Source organism: Oncorhynchus mykiss, chromosome 21 (genome assembly GCF_057628025.1).
Source record: "Oncorhynchus mykiss isolate SJ-2025 chromosome 21, ASM5762802v1, whole genome shotgun sequence".
In the NCBI taxonomy this organism is placed as follows: Eukaryota; Metazoa; Chordata; class Actinopteri; order Salmoniformes; family Salmonidae; genus Oncorhynchus; species Oncorhynchus mykiss.
This window is the reverse complement of record NC_143042.1, coordinates 50,175,643-50,198,504: the sequence shown is the minus strand read 5'-3', so window position 1 is coordinate 50,198,504 and position 22,862 is coordinate 50,175,643. Positions and strand designations below refer to the sequence as shown.

At 41.7% G+C, this 22,862-nt stretch overlaps 1 long non-coding RNA gene across 1 annotated transcript in view; it reads left to right on the top strand.

The window, feature by feature from the left end:
* Positions 1-403: 403 nt before the first annotated feature.
* Positions 404-22,862, top strand: part of LOC149973268 (uncharacterized) — a 59,898-nt gene continuing 37,439 nt past the window's right edge. Inside the window, exon 1 of the long non-coding RNA XR_016490386.1 lies at positions 404-714. This is a non-coding gene — a long non-coding RNA (uncharacterized LOC149973268). The remainder of the gene's footprint in view (positions 715-22,862) is intronic.

The window sequence follows — 22,862 nt, the reverse complement described above, 5'->3', positions numbered from 1 at the left end:
TAGAACACTGAAGACTGACTAATTAAACCCAAAGGACAATGTTCTCTAAAACCTCATGGATCTGGATTCAAACGCTCACAGTGAAGTGTGTCCTCTAGGACTACTGGCAAACACTCCCTCAAATGTGACATTTATCCAGAAATAAACACTTTAAGTGCACCAAGTCAATCATCACTAGCATCCTGTAGGTCAAACTACACTTATTTTACAAACCACACTTATTTTACAAACCACACTTATTTTACAAACTATAGTTATTTTACAAACTATAGTTATTTTACAAACTATAGTTATTTTACAAACTATAGTTATTTTACAAACCACACATATTTTACAAACCACACTTTGTTTTCAAACTACACTTCGTTTTCAAACTACACTTCGTTTTCAAACTACACTTACCTTTTCCCCCGTTACATTCAATAAAAACGTAGAGGCACCTATTAAAACATGCAATTATCAAACATCAACATGCTAGCGTGAGTGTTCTTACCATAGTTTTACTTGTCATGTTTTTGTCTTGAAGCCGCAGGAAACCAGGAAGCGGGTGTTTCTTCCAGCCTGCGGTGTTCTTGGCGGCTGGCGTCCCGTGGGGGCCCTGCATGTGTTTGTAGCGATTTGAGACGGTCACACAGGGAGGCTCCCCAGGGACCAACCGGAGCTGGCAGCGGGGAACATTCACACAGAACCTGGCTTCTTCTGTGGAAGAACGAGGTAGGCTACAGTGCTGTTACCGTGCAACAGGGAAGTCCCCTGGAAACACAGTCCCTATTGTACATCCTTGATTCCTCGCGTCGTCTTTCCTTGCCTTCATCTCAAAACGCCTTGGAGAAAACGGATCAAGAAGTTGGACATTACATATTCTTATGATGCCATTCCCTTTGTCTGTAGTGTCTGTGTTTTGAGTATGGTTGCTTCAAAACACTTCAATGGACTCATATGGATTGGGCGGATTCATTTATTGAACTATAGCGAGATGGAAATAACCAACTAAATTCAAAACTGCACAAAAGTTAATGCAAATGTGAATGTCATAGGGTAAAAAAAAAATTATGCCAAAACGGAGTCAATGAATCAGCCCTAAGCAATAAGCAGTCCCATAACCAGGGACTGACTGGCCATCTGGCATTTCGTGAAAATGCCAGATGGGCTGGTCCATTTTTAGCCTAGTGGGCCTGTCCAACTTGTTAGTTATTTTGTGCAAAATTATAATTATCTGGCTAATAATGGGGCCTCAAGGGGGAAAAAAAATGGGCAGGTGTGTTAAAAATTCGAGGGCCGATTTCAAATCCCAGTCCGCCCCTTCCCACAACTCTAAACTGTAATCCTTGGTATTAGATGGCAGAGATTGAATCCTAAAAGTGTGAAAACAAGAGAATTGGGGTCACAGTCTTCTGATGCTTTACCAGTTACAGCACCAGTTATTTATGTAATACAATCAATTATGATTTATTATAAACCACTGCATCACACTTTGAAAAGGAGACATACTGTATTTGTGATAACTGTACTGGTACGGAACCAGAGAGATCTCTACTGATTTAACCCTAATCCCTTTTATATTCCTTGGGTTTTTGCAGTTTCGGGAACCATAAATGTAAAATATGAAGCAAGTTAAGGTCTTGATTAAATGTAAGTCTTCGCACACCTGTAATGTCAGAAGAAACCATTGGGGATATTGTTGTCCCTTTCTCTTATAAAGCTCAGTAATTTGTGAGCAGGAAGATAAAAGTTTTGATGTAGTTTTTCCAACTGATTTGCCAAGAAGCTCAACCAGACATTATTCATTTTACATCACAGATCTGTTGTCCTTCTCAGCAACGGTGCACTCTTCAACTTCAAGGTACAACATTAATGGATGTGAAAGTAAACATACATTTTTAAAGAAAATAGTTTACTTTCACATTAACATTTTTTTAAGGGTCTGACCTTATCAGTAAGCACAGAACACAACCACGGCGCTACAAGTTATTCATCAGAACACTGTTATTTTCCTATGGTGAAATTAGGGACATGAATAACAGGATAGAGGTAGTAATGAACTTACATAGAATTAGGGTTTGTTTCTCATTATATATGAATGTTCCCAGTCCACAGTGTTCCCTGGTCATTTAACAGGGCATGTGTCATAAATGTTATCCACCTGGCAATATATGGTGTATATCACCTAAGTTACTTATCATAGATAAGGCTTGGAGTTGTTTCCTTGAAGCAGCCACTAACATACTGTACCAACTCCATTTCCTCAGTGTCATACCACCTCCATTACTATACATGTCTTCACTCTTACAGACAGTTGCACTACTGCATCTTGTGGTGAAGAGCATTGGTTGGCAGCCAGAAAGCCCCAAGTAGTTCATGAACAGTGATGAGCTGCTGATTCTCCGAGCAGAGCAGACAACGAGTCAGCCCCTGAGGCTATACTCTATGCAAACAAACCACTGACAAGGCCGCTCCACCAGGTGCCACAGGGGATTCCCCCCCCAGCTACAACAGCAGGAACCCTCGTAGTGTTGCTCTTACCTGCGACTTCAAAAATACGTTCAGACAGATACGCCTGAGTCTACCCCTTACAAAATGACTTCCCTACAGGCCTGTCACTGTAGGCTACAACATGGTGGAAAAACAGAGAATTGTGGAGGGAAATAGGACATTGAGAGACATCTGATTTGTTTGTTTTGCACCAACCTTCAAGAATTGGAGAGAGAGAGAGGAGAGATAATTCTAAATGATGTGTGCTGCCGCCTGACGCTGCCTGCGCTAGTCTGTCTGTCATTGATAAAGTTTGGACTTGAGACATTCAAAATGTAACACACGCATGTTGACTCCTATCGGGGATAACTGTCTGATCTGGATTTGCCGGTTGGAGTCACATGAAAACAAATCGGATTGCCTTGGGGAAATGTAAAATGGTCCGTTCTCTCTGGCACCTTCTTTTGTCGACGTTAGATTCAGAGGACGTCCTAATCCGTCTCTGGGAAATGGTTTCAACACCAGCGTGTTGGATTTACATATTCACCAAATATGACAATGCCATGCTAGATGAAACATTCACAATGACAGCTTGTGAGAGAAGGTAGAGTAGGGTTCAGTGATTATGATAACAAATATGATTTGTGGAATGTGTACAAACTTGATGGAGACTGGGGTAAAAATTATTATTCCAGTATTTGTCTGCGATTGTCACCAATGTGACACAGACAAAGAGAATCAAATAATATTGATATGGAACTCAGATTTTATCCAAGGCATTATGTGAATGCTTTGAATGAACATCAGATGACGTTGAATGGACTCCCTTTCTTCTTGTTTTGTCTGAACGGACATGGGGCTCTCGTGTTGTATGCGCCAACAGTGACTCAGAGAGGACTCTTGGATTGATACAGCTGAATAGCGTGGGTGTGAGGAGGACTCAGAAACTCTGGCCTTTTCAGTAAATTGGAGTGAATTACTCTAATAAACGCCTTTCATCCCTCAATGTCGCTGGTTTTTAGATTGCCCAATGCACTTTGGCCCATACTCATGGGCTTGTGTTTGATCTGAAGATGAAATCCAAGCCAAAAATGTGTTGAATAGGCAATCATCTAATTCAAGCACATAAATCTAGCAGTGACAATGAAATGCTGGTTGCATGGACAGCTATTCCATGCAGTTTGGACTTGCACTGAACGAGTTCTTATGTTAAATATGTTGTATTCCTAATGCCATAATAACGCTCTGATATACTTTAGACTAAAATGCCCATCCAATATATTGCAATAATAAAAATGCCACAGTATTCAAGTAAAACATGACGGCTACATTTTATTTTCATATCAGGGCTTACTAAGATATGTACAATGTGAACCTGCATCCAAGTTTGAAATGGGGGGAAAAGGGAAATACATTGTAAAATCATATTCTTCCTCTTCTGAGGTTCAACGATAAAGGGAAAGATAAATCCTACAGGAATACACGTGGAAGAAGTAAAAACAGACACTGGTGTTAATTTTCTCTCTGGAGTCTCAAGTCTCGGCTTTCAAGCCGTATCCAATACCACTCCACTTTGAAATCGCTCACTCAAGTCATATCCAATACCAAGCAAATTCACGATGATGCTTTGAATGAAACCTGAGTTCCATGTCTATATTATTCCATTCCTTCTGTCTACATCATATTGGTGACAATCACAGTCAAATAATGATAATTTTACTCCATGTCTCCATCAAGTTTGTATACAGTCCACAAATCATTGAACCTTACTCTACATTTCCTCACAAGCTATCATTGTGAGTGTGTCATTGAGAACGGCGTGTGTCCTATTTGATGAATATGTCAATACAACACAGGTGTATGCATAGATAATGTCAACGTTGTTTTCCCAAGGGATAATGTAATTGCCATCTTTCACCCATTCTGATTGGTTTCACAGCTAACCCTTTCCAGATGTCACTTACATGTGAAGCCAGAGGAGGAGATATTATACGCTAATAGACCTACGTGTTATTTGTCAAAAGCCTAGGACAAAGATAATTGTCGTGATTCTCCGCCCAGATGTGGAATAGATTTACATTCTGAACCAGGAAGTGAGATAGGAGGGACAGTATATGCAAGGGATTTTTATTTTATTTTTTATTTTACCTTTATTTAACTAGGCAAGTCAGTTAAGAACAAATTCTTATTTTCAATGACGGCCTAGGAACAGTGGGTTAACTGCCTGTTCAGGGGCAGAACTAAAGATTTGTACCTTGTCAGCTTGATGAAGCCATTTACTAATGTCATATAGTAAAGAAGTGTGATTAGTTTCCAAGGTAACATCACCAGTTCCACTTAACAATGCATTCCAGGTTTACTTTAAAATGAGTCAAATTTACCAGTTCAGGATTCACACAGGTGGTTAAAGTCATCCTGTTCTCTGTTCTGGCCAGGTGGTTACAGTCATCCTGTTCTGGCCAGGTAGTTACAGTCATCCTGTTCTCTGTTCTGGCCAGGTAGTTACAGTCATCCTGTTCTGGCCAGGTAGTTACAGTCATCCTGTTCTGGCCAGGTGGTTACAGTCATCCTGTTCTGGCCAGGTAGTTACAGTCATCCTGTTCTGGCCAGGTAGTTACAGTCATCCTGTTCTGGCCAGGTGGTTACAGTCATCCTGTTCTGGCCAGATGGTTACAGTCATCCTGTTCTGGTCAGGTGGTTACAGTCATCCTGTTCTGGCCAGGTGTTTACAGTCATCCTGTTCTGCCCAGGTGGTTACAGTCATCCTGTTCTGCCCAGGTGGTTACAGTCATCCTGTTCTGGTCAAGGGGTTCCTTGGAAAGAGTCTTCAGCTCCGTTCAGATTTTTTTCTCATCCAAGTGAAGTGTCCCTGAAATTGGATTTGTAGAAAAAAAGTAAAAACATGTAAATGTATCATTCTTGTGACCAATAGTTTACCCGGTTAAGCAAAATTGTGCCAGCTAGAGTTTCAATATTGCATTTGTAAACCCTCGCAGTCCCCACTAAACACATAGTGCAAACATAATTTTAAAACTTTTAACCTCAGTTTGATGACAGCAATATCATTCAACATATTCGGATGATGACAGAGAAGCCGTGAAGTTTAAAATTGAATGGAAAAACTAGGATTTTAGATCACCAGATAACTGTAAGTGCAAATGTAAAGGGTTTCCATTCCCCTTTAAGGGGAGAAAACTCTGATTGTATAATGATATTTTACAGCAGAGTCAAGACTCTAACCAAGCATAAACAATGCCGTTGTTGCGTGAGGAAAAGGTACTCCGATCGGTCAGGCACCGCTCTGCTTCAGTGAGCACCGGTCTTGACTTTCAGATATTTGCAGTGAGACAAATACCAGAAAAGTCAGTGGGATCTCTGACAAAAGTGGAAAAGTGGAAGAAGAAGAAGAAAATAAGCAAGTTTGACATGCTGGGTACAGACAGCGGAAGGTAAGCGAAGGCATAAGGTCTAGAACAAGAAATCAAACAATTCTAACTTAATCTTCTTTGTTCATAAGGACTGTGTTCGTTCCAAGTCTTCCCACTCTGCTCCCTCCTCACTTATATTTGGAATAGAGACAAGTCTCAGCTCCCACCTCACTTATCTCTGGGATAGAGACAGGTCTCATCTCCCTCTCCCTGCATCAGCCCCTTAAGTGAAGGGATAAGTGATACCTCCACCAGGAAAGCTCCCTACTACTAGTATACAATGTATTCCGAACATATTCAGACCCCTTCACTCTTTCCACATTTTGTTACGTTACAGCCTCATTCTAAAATCTATTAAATAGTTTCCCCCCCCTCATTAATCTACACACAATAACCCATAATGACAAAAGCAAAAACTGTTTTTTTTTGTTGCAAAAGTAAAAAAATAAATAACAGACATACCTTATTTACATAAGTATTCAGACCCTTTGCTACAAGTCTCGGGAATTGGGTTCAGGTACATCCTGCTCTGTCATTATGGGGTATTGTGTGTAGATTGATGTGAAAAATATATAATTTAATCCATTTTAGAATAAGGCTGTAATGGAAAAAAATGTGGAAAAGGAGAAGGGGTCTGAATACTTTATATGTACTGTCAAATCTGGCCTCATCCCCACAGGCACCCTGATACACCCCTCTGCTGTCACTCGTGCATATTAATTCCTATACTACTACCTAGCGTTCTCATAGAAACTATCTGGTTTGAAACATTCTAATGGTGTGTACTGTAGAAGTGGGTTATTTGTGGTTTCTCCAACGCCTGCTCATTTCCATAGTCCCGATACGTACCCTCACTCAGCTGTGCAGAGAAAGAATAGAATCTCACCTCACAAGGATAGATTATGACTATAGACAAATTGTGCTCGCTCCACAGAGTGATTCTTTGGCTCGGATAGCAAACATTTCTTCAAATCTGAAGCATGTTGGGAATAAAATCCTGTTTCACTCCATGCCTCTTCTGTGGCTCCATGTATCTGTTACTGCTGTTTATTTGTTTTGAAATGTAGGTAAATCCAACCATTCACAATCATCTTGCTTCCAGGCTCAGCCCAATCAATCACTGTCTTCTCTTCCCTTTCTCTTCTTATTAACTTTTTCCCTCTCTCATATATTCACACAAGTGGAAGCTCCTCAAAGGAGGAAGGGGAGGACCATACTCCTCAGTGAATTTCTTTTCGTAATTTTTTTAAAGGTGAAACATTAAAAAAGTGACCCTTTTTATAATTAAACTATACTAAATATATTCACGTGTCAGCAAAAAATAGATTAAAACACACTGTTTTACAACGAAGGTCTACAGTAGCCTCAACAACACTCTGTAGGGTAGCACCATGGTGTAGCCGGAGGACAGCTAGTTTCCATTCTCCTCTGGGTACATTGACCTCAATACAACACCTAGAGTCTTGTCCTGGCTGGGTTAGAGTCTTGTCCTGGCTGGGTTAGAGTCTTATCCAGGATGGGCGAGTCTTGTCCAGGCTGGGTTAGAGTCTTGTCCTGGCTGGGTTAGAGTCTTGTCCAGTCTGGGTTAGAGTCTTGTCCAGTCTGGGTTAGAGTCTTGTCCTGGCTGGGTTAGAGTCTTATCCAGGATGGGCGAGTCTTGTCCAGGCTGGGTTAGAGTATTGTCCTGGCTGGGTTAGAGTCTTGTCCTGGCTGGGTTAGAGTCTTGTCCTGGCTGGGTTAGAGTCTTGTCCAGTCATGGTTAGAGTCTTGTCCAGTCTGGGTTAGAGTCTTGTCCTGGCTGGGTTAGAGTCTTGTCCTGGCTGGGTTAGAGTCTTATCCAGGATGGGCGAGTCTTGTCCAGGCTGGGTTAGAGTATTGTCCTGGCTGGGTTAGAGTCTTGTCCTGGCTGGGTTAGAGTCTTGTCCTGGCTGGGTTAGAGTCTTGTCCAGTCTGGGTTAGAGTCTTGTCCAGTCATGGTTAGAGTCTTGTCCAGTCTGGGTTAGAGTCTTGTCCTGGTTGGGTTAGAGTCTTGTCCAGTCTGGGTTAGAGTCTTATCCAGGATGGGCAAGTCTTGTCCAGGCTGGGTTAGAGTATTGTCCAGGCTGGGTTAGAGTATTGTCCTGGCTGGGTTAGAGTCTTGGCTGGGTTAGAGTCTTGTCCTGGCTGGGTTAGAGTCCTGGCTGGGTTAGAGTCTTGGCTGTGTTAGAGTCTTGGAGCTGTGTAGAGGAAAGCATTGTTATTTTGGCTTCTTTCTTTTTACAGTACACCCAAAAAAGGAATGGAGGCAATTAACGTCTTATCCATGCAACTGTAGCTACTGCAGGCCTAAGAAGTCTCATGACATTATCATGAAAGTCCTCTTTGTGTTATCAGACGGATAGACCATATGTTTGATATCAATTAATGATTAATGACAGGTAATGGTTAATGACAACGGAGAAAGCAACAAGTGATTGTATCTTATTGATTCGGATGAATACATCAACTAAATGTCTTCGGGATGGAATGTGGGTAGATATTCTCAATGAAGAGAGGGATGGAAAATGAAAGGATTGGGTTATTTCCATTAATTCTACAGCCTATTGAAAGAGAATGCTATTGCAAGCTGGATAGAAACCAGGCTTAAGACCAAAAGAAAATTCTCCAAGTCTAATACTGTATTTGGTCCGAAACTGCTGAATAGGAGAGCGATTCATTTGTGAGGACTTACGTCCACCACAGCCACATCTCCTATATACACCCCCCCCCCCCTCCCTCGCTTTCCAATTTTATGATTTTCAAAACTGTCAGCAGTTTCCTTTATGTACGCCTAACGTGAATGAAGACATTAATGCCCTTTCAAAAGCGGACTTTCATTCCAAAGGGACTGTCACTGCTTAAATGGCTTGTTAGGCGCCAGGGGTATTTCTCACAGGATAACTACCATCGCCCACCAGCCTGGGCTTGGCTGAGAGCATCAGTGAGATTTATAACAGCCCACACTTGTCCATGGTGCTTGTAATAAAGTCACAGATAATGCCCATAACACCGATTGGGTACTTTGTAACCAAGGAAACAGCAAAGGGACATTCATTTGTTGAGGAATAGTTCCAGATAATGCTCGACCAAAACAAGATAAGAAAAAATAAACATGCTCAAATTGAAGTATGGACTGTGCACCTCAATTTAACTCTTCAAACCTCTATTTAACTCTATAATGTACCTCTATTTAACTCTATACCTCGACCTAACTCTGTTTACCTCTAAAACTCTATTTAGTATGCACCTCTATCCTTTGTTTCAGTGGACCCGGCCATAACGTTGTGTCATTCGATGTAGAGCATCATAAAATTGGTGTGGAATTTGGAAACATATTTATTGACCAACTTTTCAAGACATTCTATTTGTTTCAAGGGCCTTACCCTCTTAAGATGCATACAGCTGTGTGAACGTTTCAGGACGTTGAGGCCACGCTCTCTTAGTTTTAACAAATAAAGGTCCGGTACCATTCCTTCAAATGTATTCATAACGGGGAAAAAAAAGAACTATTGCTCTTTAGAAGCATGTGATTGGTTCTGATTGGACACTGTCCGTTAATGCCAGATCACGGTTCGTGGTGGTAAACACCCCACTTATCATCTCATCTCCTCCATAATATAACATGATGAATGAGAACATTTAAAACATCCCTTTTGGAAATTAAGTTCCATCACAGTGTAGTTATTCATGCAAAATCAACTCATCCAGTGTTCTGTGAAGTGTTATTTTTGTTGACGTACAGGACATACATTTCACAGTGGCTAAATAATTCCTCTGTGTACTTTAGTCCTGCACCAACGCAAGACATTTTTATATCAATATCAAATCATTTATTGGTGCCTTTCTGTGACTGTTTTCAATTAAAAATGTCAAAAATATATATAAATAGCTTTTTAGCAAAGGGCAATTTCTCAAGAAAGAATTTAGCTAGGACTGTCTGGGAACGGTCTGAGTGGGAAGGGGGAAACTGAAAATGTGCTGTTATTGGCAAAGATGTTTGAAACTCTTTTTCATTGGTCGATTAACTCATTTATTGCATGGTGATGGGAAGTCACCATGGAAGGCCATAACTCAATCCCACCGAAACACGCTGATATTCCATGCTGTCTTTCAGCTCTTACACTGAAAGTGCATTATAATAATTTTCCCAATTGATTGGGCCTTTAATTAACCACCAAGCGCCAAAGATTAGAAAAACAAAATGGTGAGAAGACAAAGAAGAGAAAGAAAGAGGGAAGGATGAAGAAGAGGCTTGGGAGATTGAGAGTTTTAAAGAAAGGAATCCTGAGTGAAGATCAGCCAGTGATTCTTTGAAGGGCGAGCGAAGGGCGGCGAGGCGAGCTGAGCGCCAGCGGTGAGGGCGATCCTCAAACAAACGCCTCGCCGGTGGAGAGATTAAGCCTTGGGATTTGTGAGTGGAGCGGGATTGAACTCTGCAGTCCCCGCTGAAAGTACAGCTGCTGCACCTTTCTCCAGAGCCCGGTTGCTTTAGATGGGGCCTCTCTGCCATTTGTTACAGAGTTATTGTGAAGCAACTTGCAGATCCCTGTTGGGTTGCAAATGTTTTGCATTTCATGTCTGGTTGGCTTCTGTTAAAAGAGTCTGTCTCACTTGTCCATAAGCTTGTAGGGGATCAGGTTTCCTCAGTAATAAAATGGAAACACACATAGGCACTCACACAATAACAACAGCCATCTTCAAATCTATTAATACGACTCTCCATGACCTGTGAACAGTGGGAGCACAATCTAAAATGCACACAAACACCTCTCCACGCACAGATCATGCAGGTTTCACAGACTTCTAGGCAGGATATACACCTTCACACCTCATAATAATAACATTCTGGAATGGCTGGAATGGAGTGCATGGAATGTTATCAAACACATGGAAACCATGGAAACTATGTTCTTGATACCATTCCATTTATTCCTTTTCATCCATTAAATATGAACTAATTTATATAACCCCAGGCTACAATATTCTGCCCATATGAAGGAATGTATATGCAATATTTGTAGCCATACATGATTTAAGACTCACAAACACAATCAGGCAATATTTAACATTCGCAACATTGTTTCATGTTCTTTAACACCCGTCTCATAAACACAATGATGCAATAGTGTTCAGCTGGCTTCACAGCTTCCCCAGCGCTTCACAGCTTCCCCAGGGATTCACAGCTTCCCCAGCGCTTCACAACTTCCCCACCTGGCGTCACAGCTTCCCCAGCGCTTCACAGCTTCCCCAGGGATTCACAACTTCCCCACCTGGCTTCACAGCTTCCATAGGGTTTCACAGCTTCTCTAGCTGGCTTCACAGCTTCCCCAGCGCTTCACAACTTCCCCAGCGCTCCACAGCTTCCCCAGCGCTTCACAAATTCCCGGGGAAACTTGACTTATTGTAGCCTCACGTGGATGATAGAGTAGCAGAGGAAGGAAGCTTCTGCTGTAGTGTTCTCTGTAAAATAGTATTGGTTGTGGTGGTGCATCGATTACTATGAGCCGTCCTCCCCTCAGAAGCCTCCACTGCTGTAAACTCTCTTTGTTTTCTACCACTGAAGGGGATGCAGTACAGGACAATGTTGAAGGGAACATTGAACGAACAAGCCAATGGGAGACTAACAAAACCATGGATCCTGAGTGCTGGCTCTGTGTGGTGATGTCGAACGTCGGCCCTCGACAGGAGAGGGAAATGATGTGTTGTTGTCCGTTGGGACAACTCCTCCTGGACCCCCCAGAAGTTTGCAGCTGGGATATGAAGTGTACATATACCACAGGTTGTTAGGAAAATATGAAATGTGTAATGTAACTGAGAACAGTGACAGCGCAGCGCTACGCGGATGGAGTGAAACATGTGTACATGTACTGTACCAGTACATATAGTATGCACTATGGCACTTCCATACACAAAGAGCTGCAAACAGACATGCTCACTTGCAAGAACTCGGGAGTCGAAAAACACACTTTAAATGTAATCTATAATAAAAAAAATACGTTTGAAATGCCAAACAAACTGGGAGAAAAAAAAAACTGAAACAGCAAACAGGTTGCAAACACAAAGAGAAGTTAACTGGCACTCATCCTAAAAACACATTTGTGTCCTTTGATCATGACGTTGTTTTTCCATCTTCTGTTATGATATATTTGGGGATGAAAAGAGCCAAGATCAAGTCAGCAGAAACCTGAGGCGTTCTCTCATCTCCATCTCTAAGTGCTCCAACGCAGTAAATTAGGAGACATTTTCAGACCCTTGGCATTACATTAGACCAAGGCTGGGAGAGAGAGAGAGTCCTATCGATTTGACCTGCGTGGGCCTAACAAGGATGAACCATTAGTTCGCTTCTCTGATGCTGCTGCCTGTAGATTTGTTTGTGTAAATTATGTCCCAAGTTGATTGCACGTGGGCAAAGAGACACGGGATAGCAGATACATCAGCAAGATGTCAGGGACATAATAACCCATCCTTGGGCATTCACTTGGTTGTTTTAGTTGGTTGTTTCCACATGCACCATATTATTGGCTGTATTTTGGACTATTTCTGGGTACGCACGTATGTAATATTCATACATCTATATATACCCATTGTCCTATAGGAAAAGATCCCATTGAAACACACCTGCCTCATTAAATGAGTCTGCTTGACCAGCTTCAGAAGATATTTCTATTGATACACTATAACAATTCAAGTTATCACTATCATTAAATTCTACTGGTGAAGTCGTACGATAGGCCGGCTGGCTCTGTAGACTAGCCTCATTGGAGAATAAAAATCTACTGGTTCCTTCTCACTGGTTCTGAGTTGAGATTCTGACTAATGTATTCACATCATTTGACTTTTGTTGATACATCAGGTATGCTTGACATTCGCTTCTCACCCGGGCAGAAACCCAACATAAAGAATTTCTAGCTTCTGTTTTTATCAGCAGGCAGCCAGGTACTTGGTTTTATGCGCTCATGCTGGGGTAATAACACTAGAGGGGATAAAGCCGGTTGATGTGCGCCATGCCAATATCTTGTCAAGCTGACATCATACTGTACATGTTCTTTAAATCAGTGGCCATAGAGAAGGCTATAACCACTGGTACTAAAGAAGGCTATAACCACTGGTACTAGAGAAGGCTATAACCACTGGTAATAGAGAAGGCTATAACCACTGGTAATAGAGAAGGCTATAACCACTGGTCATAGAGAACGCTATAACCACTGGTAATAGAGAAGGCTATAACCACTGGTAATAAAGAAGGCTATAACCACTGGTCATAGAGAACGCTATAATAATTTGTCTAATACATAGAGAAGGATGTAACCAGCGGTCATAGAGAATGCTATAACCACTGGTCATAGAGAATGCTACAACCAGTGGCCATAGAGAAGGCTATAACCAGTGGTATCGTACACAGAGTAGGCTATAAACAGTGGTATCATACACCGAGTAGGCTATAACCAGATGTATAATACACAGAGTAGGCTAAAACCAGTGGTATCAAACACAGAGTAGGCTATAACCAGTGGTCACAGAGTAGGCTATTACCAGTGGTATCATACACAGAGTAGGCTATAACCAATAGTATCATACACAGAGTAGGCTAAAACCAGTGGTATCATACACAGAGTAGGCTATAACCAGTGGTCACAGAGTAGTCTATAACCAGAGGTATCATACACAGAGTAGGCTATAACCAATGGTATCATACACAGAGTAGGCTATAACCAGTGGTATCATACACAGAGTAGGCTATAACCAGTGGTATCATACACAGAGTAGGCTATAACCAGAGGTCACAGAGTAGTCTATAACCAGAGGTATCATACACAGAGTAGGCTATAACCAGTGGTCACAGAGTAGTCTATAACCAGAGGTATCATACACAGAGTAGTCTATAACCAGAGGTATCATACATAGAGAAGGCTATAACCAGTGGTATCATACACAGAGTAGGCTATAACCAATGGTATCATACACAGAGTAGGCTAAAACCAGTGGTATCATACACAGAGTAGGCTATAACCAGTGGTCACAGAGTAGTCTATAACCAGAGGTATCATACATAGAGAAGACTATAACCAGTGGTATCATACACAGAGTAGGCTATAACCAGAGGTATCATACACAGAGTAGGCTATAACCAGTGGTATCATACACAGAGTAGGCTATAACCAGATGTATAATACACAGAGTAGGCTATTACCAGTTGTCATACAGAAGACTATAACCAGTGGTCACAAAGAAGGCTGTACTCACCAAAAATGGTCAAAACAATACATAAGGAATAGTGTGCAGTGATGTTTTGAAAAATACTTGCAAATAAGAAGATATTGCCCAGAAACAGAAAGCCTGAACAGCTTTCTGGAGGGGTAAAGAGGTTTAAAAGATGGGTCTGGGGCAGTAGAGAGGTACAAGAGATGAGTCTGGGGTAGTAGAGATGTGTAAGAGATGGGTCTGGGGCAGTGGAGAGGTATACAAGATGGGTCTGGGGTAGTAGAGAGGTGTAAGAGTTGGGTCTGAGGCAGTGGAGAGGTATAAGAGATCGGTCTGGGGCAGTGGAGAGGTGTAAGAGTTGGGTCTGGGGCAGTAGAGAGGTGTAAGAGATGGGTCTGAGGTAGTAGAGAGGTATAAGAGGTGGGTCTGGGCAGTAGAGAGGTATAAGAGGTGGGTCTGGGGTAGTAGAGAGGTATAAGAGATGGTCTGGGAAGTAGAGAGGTAAACGAGATGGTTCTGGGGTAGTAGAGAGGTAAAAGAGATGGGTCTGGGGTAGTAGAGAGGTAAAAGAGATGGGTCTGGGGTTGTAGAGGTAAAAGAGATGGGTCTGGGAAGTAGAGAGGTGTAAGAGATTGGTCTGGGGCAGTAGAGAGGTGTAAGATATGGGTCTGGGGTAGTAGAGAGGTGTAAGAAATGGGTCTGGGGCAGTAGAGAGGTGTAAGAGATGGGTCGGGGGTAGTAGAGAGGTGTAAGAGATGGGTCTGGGGTAGTAGAGAGATGTAAGAAATGGGTCTGGGGCAGTGGAGAGATGTAAGAGAGAGGTCTGGGGTGGTAGAGAGGTGTAAGAGATGGGTCTGGGGTAGTAGAGAGGTGTAAGAGATCGGTCTGGGGTAGTAGAGAGGTGTAAGAGATGGGTCTGGGGCAGTAGAGCGGTGTAAGAGATGGGTCTGGGGCAGAAGAGAGGTATAAGAGATGGGTCTGGGGTAGTAGAGAGGTGTAAGAGATGGGTCTGGGGTAGTGGAGAGGTGTAAGAGATGGGTCTGGGGTAGTAGAGAGGTGTAAGGTGGGTCTGGGGTAGTAGAGAGGTGTAAGAGATGGGTCTGGGGTAGTAGAGAGGTGTAAGAGATGGGTCTGGGGTAGTAGAGAGGTTTAAGAGATGGGTTTGGGGTAGTAGAGAGGTGTAAGAGATGGGTCTGGGGTAGTAGAGAGGTATAAGAGATGGGTCTGGTGTAGTAGAGAGGTGTAAGAGATGGGTCTGGGATAGTATAGAGGTGTAAGAGATGGGTCTGGGGTAGTAGAGAGGTAAAAGAGATGGGTCTGGGGTAGTAGAGAGGTAAAAGAGATGGGTCTGGGGTAGTATAGAGGTATAAGAGATGGGTCTGGGGTAGTAGAGAGGTGTAAGAGATGGGTCTGGGGTAGTATAGAGGTGTAAGAGATGGGTCTGGGGTAGTAGAGAGGTGTAAGAGATGGGTCTGGGAAGTAGAGAGGTGTAAGAGATGGGTCTGGGGCGGTAGAGAGGTATAAGAGATGGGTCTGGGGAAGTAGAGAGGTGTAAGAGATAGGTCTGGGGCGGTAGAGAGGTATAAGAGATGGGTCTGGGGAAGTAGAGAGGTGTAAGAGATGGGTCTGGGGCGGTAGAGAGGTATAAGAGATGGGTCTGGGGCAGGGCTGCAGAAGAAGACACCCGATGAGAGATGAAGATTTCAGCAGTAGGTGGATAGATAGTACCAGCGGGTCTCGGTGTGGGCCTCAGGTGGCTGGTTCTGTTTTGTTCTCATTATCTTCCTCACTCTGACTAAACACACGTTGCCATCCGATCGAAAAGGTCAATACTCAGTCCCTGGTGACAATGACATGACTGTTTGGAGTTTGATTTTATTGTTAACTTTGGAAAACTACAGTGTAGTTCAGGAGAAATTGGTACCATACTGTATGTTTCTTAAACCTAAAAGCGCCAACATATTTTCTATCTTTAAAGTACCAACTGGAGTATTCATTTGAACACCAAATTGGCAATAGTTTCAAAGAGATACTGAATGTCAGGCAGTAAAACGTTCAATTGTATTAAGATTTTGTACCGTAAGTAACTGATATTAAATCCCTAACCTAAGATGGCCGATATGTCGAATATGTCCAATAGGGGTGCCGGTGCCATAGGACTTTTAGCTCTAACTCTGGAATGCTATGGGCTATCAACTCAGCTCATGTGCATCTGAGAGATGATACTCTAAACTTGGTAGAAAAATACTGACTGGAAGCATTTTAGTTTTTTTTTAGTTGTAGTTGCCCAGGGGCCAAATCTGGTTAGGCCCTTATTCTGAGTTGAATTTCAAATCGCTATATATATATATATGTATATATATATATGTATATATATTTTTTTTTTCTCTGAAATGTTCAGAAATGTTAGTAGATCACCTTTTTTTGTGTGTGCTTTTCCCCAATCTGATCATTGCACGGGGTCCTTTAATTACATACACTTACTTCTTTAATTTAAGAGACAAATTATCATGTTTTGATGCAAAATGCTCTCTCTCTCAGATGAAAACGTAACACTTTTAGGTTCTACTCAGTCAAATGTGTCAACTAATTAGAACTGTACATTTGATAAATGCACGACATCAATATTAAAAATATAAACAGTATATGAAAAATGAATTCATTTTTTAATACACTAATATAAGATTTGTATGTAAAATATACAGCATACGAACATTCCATGGCAGATAAACAATTGATATACAGTTGAAATTGGAAGCCAAATACATTTAAACTCAGTTTTTCAATATTCCTGACATTTAATCCTGGTAAAAATTCCCTGTCTTAGGTCAGTTAAGATCACCACTTAATTTTAAGAATATGAAATGTCAGAATAATAGTAGAGAGAATCATTTATTTCAGCTTTCATTGCTTTCATCACATTCCCAGTAGGTCAGAAGTTTACATACACTCAATTAGTATTTGGTATCAATAAATAAATTGTTAACTTGGGTCAAACATTTGGGCTAGGCTTCCACAAGCTTTCCACAATAAGTTGGGTGAATTTTGGCTCATTCCTCCTGACAGAGCTGGTGTAACTGAGTAAAATTTGTAAACCTTCTTGATCGCACACTCTTTTTAAGTTCTGCCCACAAATCTTCTATGGGATTGAGGTCAGGGCTTTGTAATGTTCACTCCAAATACCTTTACTTTGTTGTCCTTAAGCCATTTTGCTACAACTTTCGAAGTATGCTTGGAGTCATTTTCAATTTGGAAGACCCATTTGCGACCAAGTTCCTGACTGATGTCTTGAGATGTTGCTTCAATATATCCACATAATTTTCCTACCTCATGATGCTATCTATTTTGTGAAGTGTACCAGTCCCTCCTGCAGCAAAGCACCCCACAACATGATGCTGCCACCCCCGTGCTTCACAGTTGGGATGGTGTTTTTCGGCTTGCAAGCATCCCCCTTTTTCCTCCAAACATAAAGATGGTACTTATGGCCAAACAGTTCTATTTTTGTTTAATCGGACCAGAGGACATTTTTCCAAAAAGTACGATCTTTGTCCCCATGTGCAGTTGCAAACCGTAGTCTGGCTTTTTTATGGCGGTTTTGGAGCAGTGGCTTCTTCCTTCCTGAGTGCCTTTCAGGTTATGTCGATATAGGACTCATTTTACTGTGGATGTAGATACTTTTTTCCTCCAGCATCTTCACAAGGTCCTTTGCTGTTGTTCTGGGAGTGATTTGCACTTTTCGCACCAAAGTACGTTCATCTCTATGAGACACAACATGTCTCCATCCTGAGCGGTATAACGACTGTGTGGTCCCATGGTGTTTATACTTGCGTACTATTGTTTGTACAGATGAACGTGGTACCTTCAGGCTTTCAGAAATTCCCCCCAAAATTCTGAGGTCGTGGCTGATTTCTTTCCAATTGACTCAAATGTTGTCAATTAGCCTATCAGAAGCTTCTATAGCCATGACATAATTTTCTGGAATTTTAAAGGCACAGTCAACTTAGTGTATGTAAACTTCTGACTCACTGTAATTGTGATACAGTAAATTATAAGTGAAATAATCTGTCTGTAAAGATTTGTTGTAAAAATGACTTGTGTCATGCACAAAGCAGATGTCCTAACCGACTTGCCAAAACTATAGTTTGTTTACAAGAAATTTGTGGAGAGGTTGAAAAACAAGTTTTAATGACTAAGTGTATGTAAACTTCCGACTTCAACTGTATAGCGTTTTGCAAAAAAACTAATTGTATTACACATCTAAAATATATTAATAAAAAAGTTTAACAGTATATTATATATACCAAGGCCATAAATTGATATTTTTTTTTGAAAAAACACAAATGTGAAAAATACGTGTTTAGTGTTTTGGAAATCAACTCTTCATCTGTCTTTTCAGGCCACATCTACATATGTTCCACATTTGCTGCTTTTATCACAAAATGCACATATGAGTCACATTTTTCAGTTAAGTCAGCTCACTAGTATACAAAAGACATCTTATTTTTTCATTCACGTTTCAGAAAGATAAAAAAAAAAAATGATTTCGTAACGATGACGTTTTTGACTACTTGACCACTGTTGGTGCTTTAAACCCTAATAACTATTGCAGCTAATTAGTAAAGAAGGTGCAAGTGGTTTTGAATGAGCTTGAATTCCACAAATGAAATAAATTAAGAGTAAAACATGAACCCATGGAGAATAGCTAGGTGGGGTCATGTCACTAGTTTAACATTTAATGGCTGTGAACATCAATTGCACAACCCTAAAAACAGTAAGACTGTGAGTAACACAATATTGGCTGAGATTGTGAATTTAATTATGCATTTCTTCTTCATTATGTTCTTTGGGAACACAAATAAAGCCATTACAGACACTGCATCAGATGGTTGTCTTAGGCCTTTGCTGGCCAATTTCTAAAGCAGTTGGCATGCATCAGCTTTATAACAATGCGGCTTGGCACCAGAAAACTAATTGCAACTATTTCAGAGCAGGGAAAACAAGCCACTCGTGATTTGAGTTTCATTTTGATTTCAAAACTAAGCATCTGGAGGAGATGTTTTGAAAAGATGCAAAACAAATGGACTATAAGAGTTCCAACATTTGAACAACCTTTTCCAAGAAAGAGACAGAAAGAGTGAGGGAGAGAGAGTGTGAGAGAGTGTGAGAGAGTGAGAGAGAGTGAGAGTGTGAGAGTGTGTGTGAGAGCGTGAGAGAGTGTGAGAGAGAGAGAGAGAGATTGTGAGAGAGATAGAGAGAGAGAGAGAGAAAGAGAGAGAGAGAGAGAGAGAGAGATAAAAAAAAAGGCCTGGACTCCCTCCTGAATATGATAGTCACCTGCCTTTGGGCTTGTAAAAGTTTAATAAGCACAGTTATGGGATTGACATGTTTTTGGATAGCAGTGAACTGCCGATGACTTTGCTTCTTTGCATCATTAAGATGTAGCAGACTAGCTCCCTCCTCCCCTGATACCGTCACCAGCAATACTAATACAACCTGAAGTGATATAACTGAAGTGATGTCATCCCACCTAGCCCTGCCAAATTCCCTCAAATTACTTCTTAATGCTGGAACACCCTCCTTAAAACACGTTGTCTTGATCACTCAAGAAGATTATCAGGGAAGGTGATTGGCATGAAAGGAGAGCAAAGTCAACAGATAGAGTTTAAGGAAGAGGAAGCTGGCTGGGGTTCTGACAGACGGCCATCTGGAAGTCTGTCCCAAAAATATTTGCCACTTTTAATAAAAGAACAAAAGTCAAAAAAGTACAAAGTGGAGCTGGGCCCTGGCACACGATCTCACCCGCTTCCCCTTGTCACCTTGTGAGGATGCTCACGTAGCACGTTTCAAATTCGTTTAATAAAAAACAGCCAGGCTCCGGCTCCGAAAGTACCTTCCATTTCTTTCCCTGCTGTGATAACAAAAAGGCATTTTTTTTCCCCTCCAATTGAGAATATTCTGATTGCCTGGCCATTTTTTCCCTCTTCTCTCATCTAGTTATCAGTTAAAACCAATCAAACCAGGGCCTGATTAAGAGTTATAATTAGAAAGTGCGAAATAACACATCTGCTTGGAGTGGGACTAACTGCAGAAGGAGAGGGAGGAAGATGTCATCTGTGAATGACATCCATGTAATCTACCCATGTTGAAAGACTATCATTGAGAATCATTATACAAATAACGTCCACTATCCCTGAAATCCGTTAATTTCTCGATACAAAGAAAGTTATGTAAAGTTCTGTAATTTCATATTCCAGACCACATGACCATGACAGAAGGCAAACCTTAAAGGCCCAGGATGTTAATGATTTAGAGTGGATGTTGCAATGAGATGTGGCCCTCAAATCCCTGGAGGCCACCTGAACTGCAGTGAACGTCCCTTAACACCGCAGCATTAAGAACAAGTCACACCTCCAGATGTATGTAAATGTTCCCTAGGAAAGCGAGGGACATCCGGTGGCTGGGCAAACTGCCCAGTGAAATGGGCTGAACCTTCTGGTACTTAACCATGATGGATGGGCAGAGCTGAAGCTATCATAATGGCACTGCAGTGGACTGAACTGCCCACTTCCTCCTCCTCCCTGTCCAGAGAGCATGCTTAGACATCATGATACTTTAGACACCGGGCTAACACTGCTGCCCCCACACACTGCTAAGGCACCAGCTCCACTTCCAGTAAGCAGCTGATGGATTGAGACAAACATGTTATTTATAGAGTAAGCCAAGGCCTTGGGAGGTTGTTTCTGCACCCGGCTGGCCCACACATACATTTTCAGAGGGAGGGATGGAGTCAGGGCTCTGGGACTTCTGAATGCTTGCATTTCCCACTGAGACGCCAGTCTTCCGAGGTAAAGGTCGAAACCCATTGGTTTCTGTCACATGAAACAAAAAGTTATCTCAAAAACGACAGTATTGGGCGAGACATATTGTTACGAAGCAAGAACACTTACTATTTCACCTGTTTCAATTGAAATACTGTAACGCTCGCTCAAACTAAAATGGTGCCGACAGACATGGCCAACTCGCTTCTAGTCCTTAGGAGATTTTGCAGTATTTAGTTTTTTTAATGTTTTATTTCTTACATTGTTAGCCCAGAAAATCTTAAGTGTTATTACATACAGCCGGGAAGAACTATTGGAAATCAGAACGGCGTCAACTCACCAGCACTATGACCAGGAATTTTCACCTGACCTATAATTCCTCACAATCAAATGCCGAACGTTATCTCCCAACAGAATTCTCTTGGGTTATTGTCACCCTCTCAAGCCAATACCACAACGGCCTTCAAGAAACTTCACTGGACTTAATGTAAACTCGGAACCATATATCCTGATGCTGCATTTGTTGTAGCTGAGGATTTTGACAAAGGAAATTTGAGAAAATGGCTACCAAAATTCTATCAGCATTTTGGCTGTAGCACTTGTGCTGTAAAGACAATGAACCATTGTTACTCTAACTTCTGCTATGCATACAAGGCCCTCCCCCGCCCTCCTTTCAGCAAATCTGACCACGACTCCATTTTGCTCCTCCAATCCTATCGGCAGAAACTCAAACAGGAAGTACCTGTGCTAAGGATATTCGATGCTGGTCTGACCAATCAGAATCCATGCTTCAAGATTGTTTTGATCACCCAGACCGGGAAACCTCAGAGAATAATATCGACATATACCCTGATTCGGGAAGTGAATTTATAGGGAAGTGTATAGGAAATGTTGTACACACTGTGACTATTAAAACCTACCCTAACCAGAAACCGTGGATAGATGGCAGCATCCTCGCAAAATTGAAAACTTGTAAAACTGCATTTAACCATGGCAAGGCAACTAGGAATATGGCAGAATATAGCAGAGTAGTCATTCCCTCCGCAAAGCAATCAAACAAGCAAAATGGCAGTATAGAGACAAAGTAGAGTCGCAATTCAACGGCTCAGACACAAGACGTATATAGCAGGGTCTACAGACAATCACAGACTACAAAAGGAAAACCAGCAACGCCGCTTCCAGACAAACTAAACACCTTCTTTGCCCACATTGAGGATAATACAGTGTCACCGACGCAGCCTGCTACCAAAGACTGTGGGCTCTCCTTCTGACGTGAGTAAGACATTTAAACGCGTTAACTCTCGCAAAGCTGCTGGCCCTGACAAAATCCCTAGCCGCATCATTAGAGCATGCGCAGACCAGCTGTGTCACGATCTGACCTTAGTCCCTTTGTTTTGTCTTTTGTTTTAGTATGGTCAGGGCGTGAGTTGGGTGGGTTGTCTATGTTAGTTTGTCTATGATTTTCTATTTCTGTGTTTGGCCTGGTTATGGTTCTCAATCAGAGGCAGCTGTCAATCGTTGTCCCTGATTGAGAACCATTTTTAGGTAGCCTGTTTTCCATTGTGTTTTGTGGGTGGTTATTTTCTGTTTAGTGTTGTGTTGCACCTTACAGGACTGTTCGTTGGTTGTTTATTGTTTTGTTGTCAGGGTTCATTAAAATATGTAAAATATGAACACTTACCATGCTGCACCTTGGTCCTCCTCTCCTTCCCCAGACGACAAGTGTTTACGGACATATTCAATACACACCTCTAACTCAATCATCCAGTTTGCAGACGACACAACAGTAGTATGGTTGATTACAAACAACGACGAGACAGCCTACAGGGAGGAGGTGAGAGCCAGGTAAAGTGTGGTGTCAGGTAAATAACCTCTCACTCAAGGTCAACAAAACAAAGGAGATGATTGTAGACTTCAGGAAACA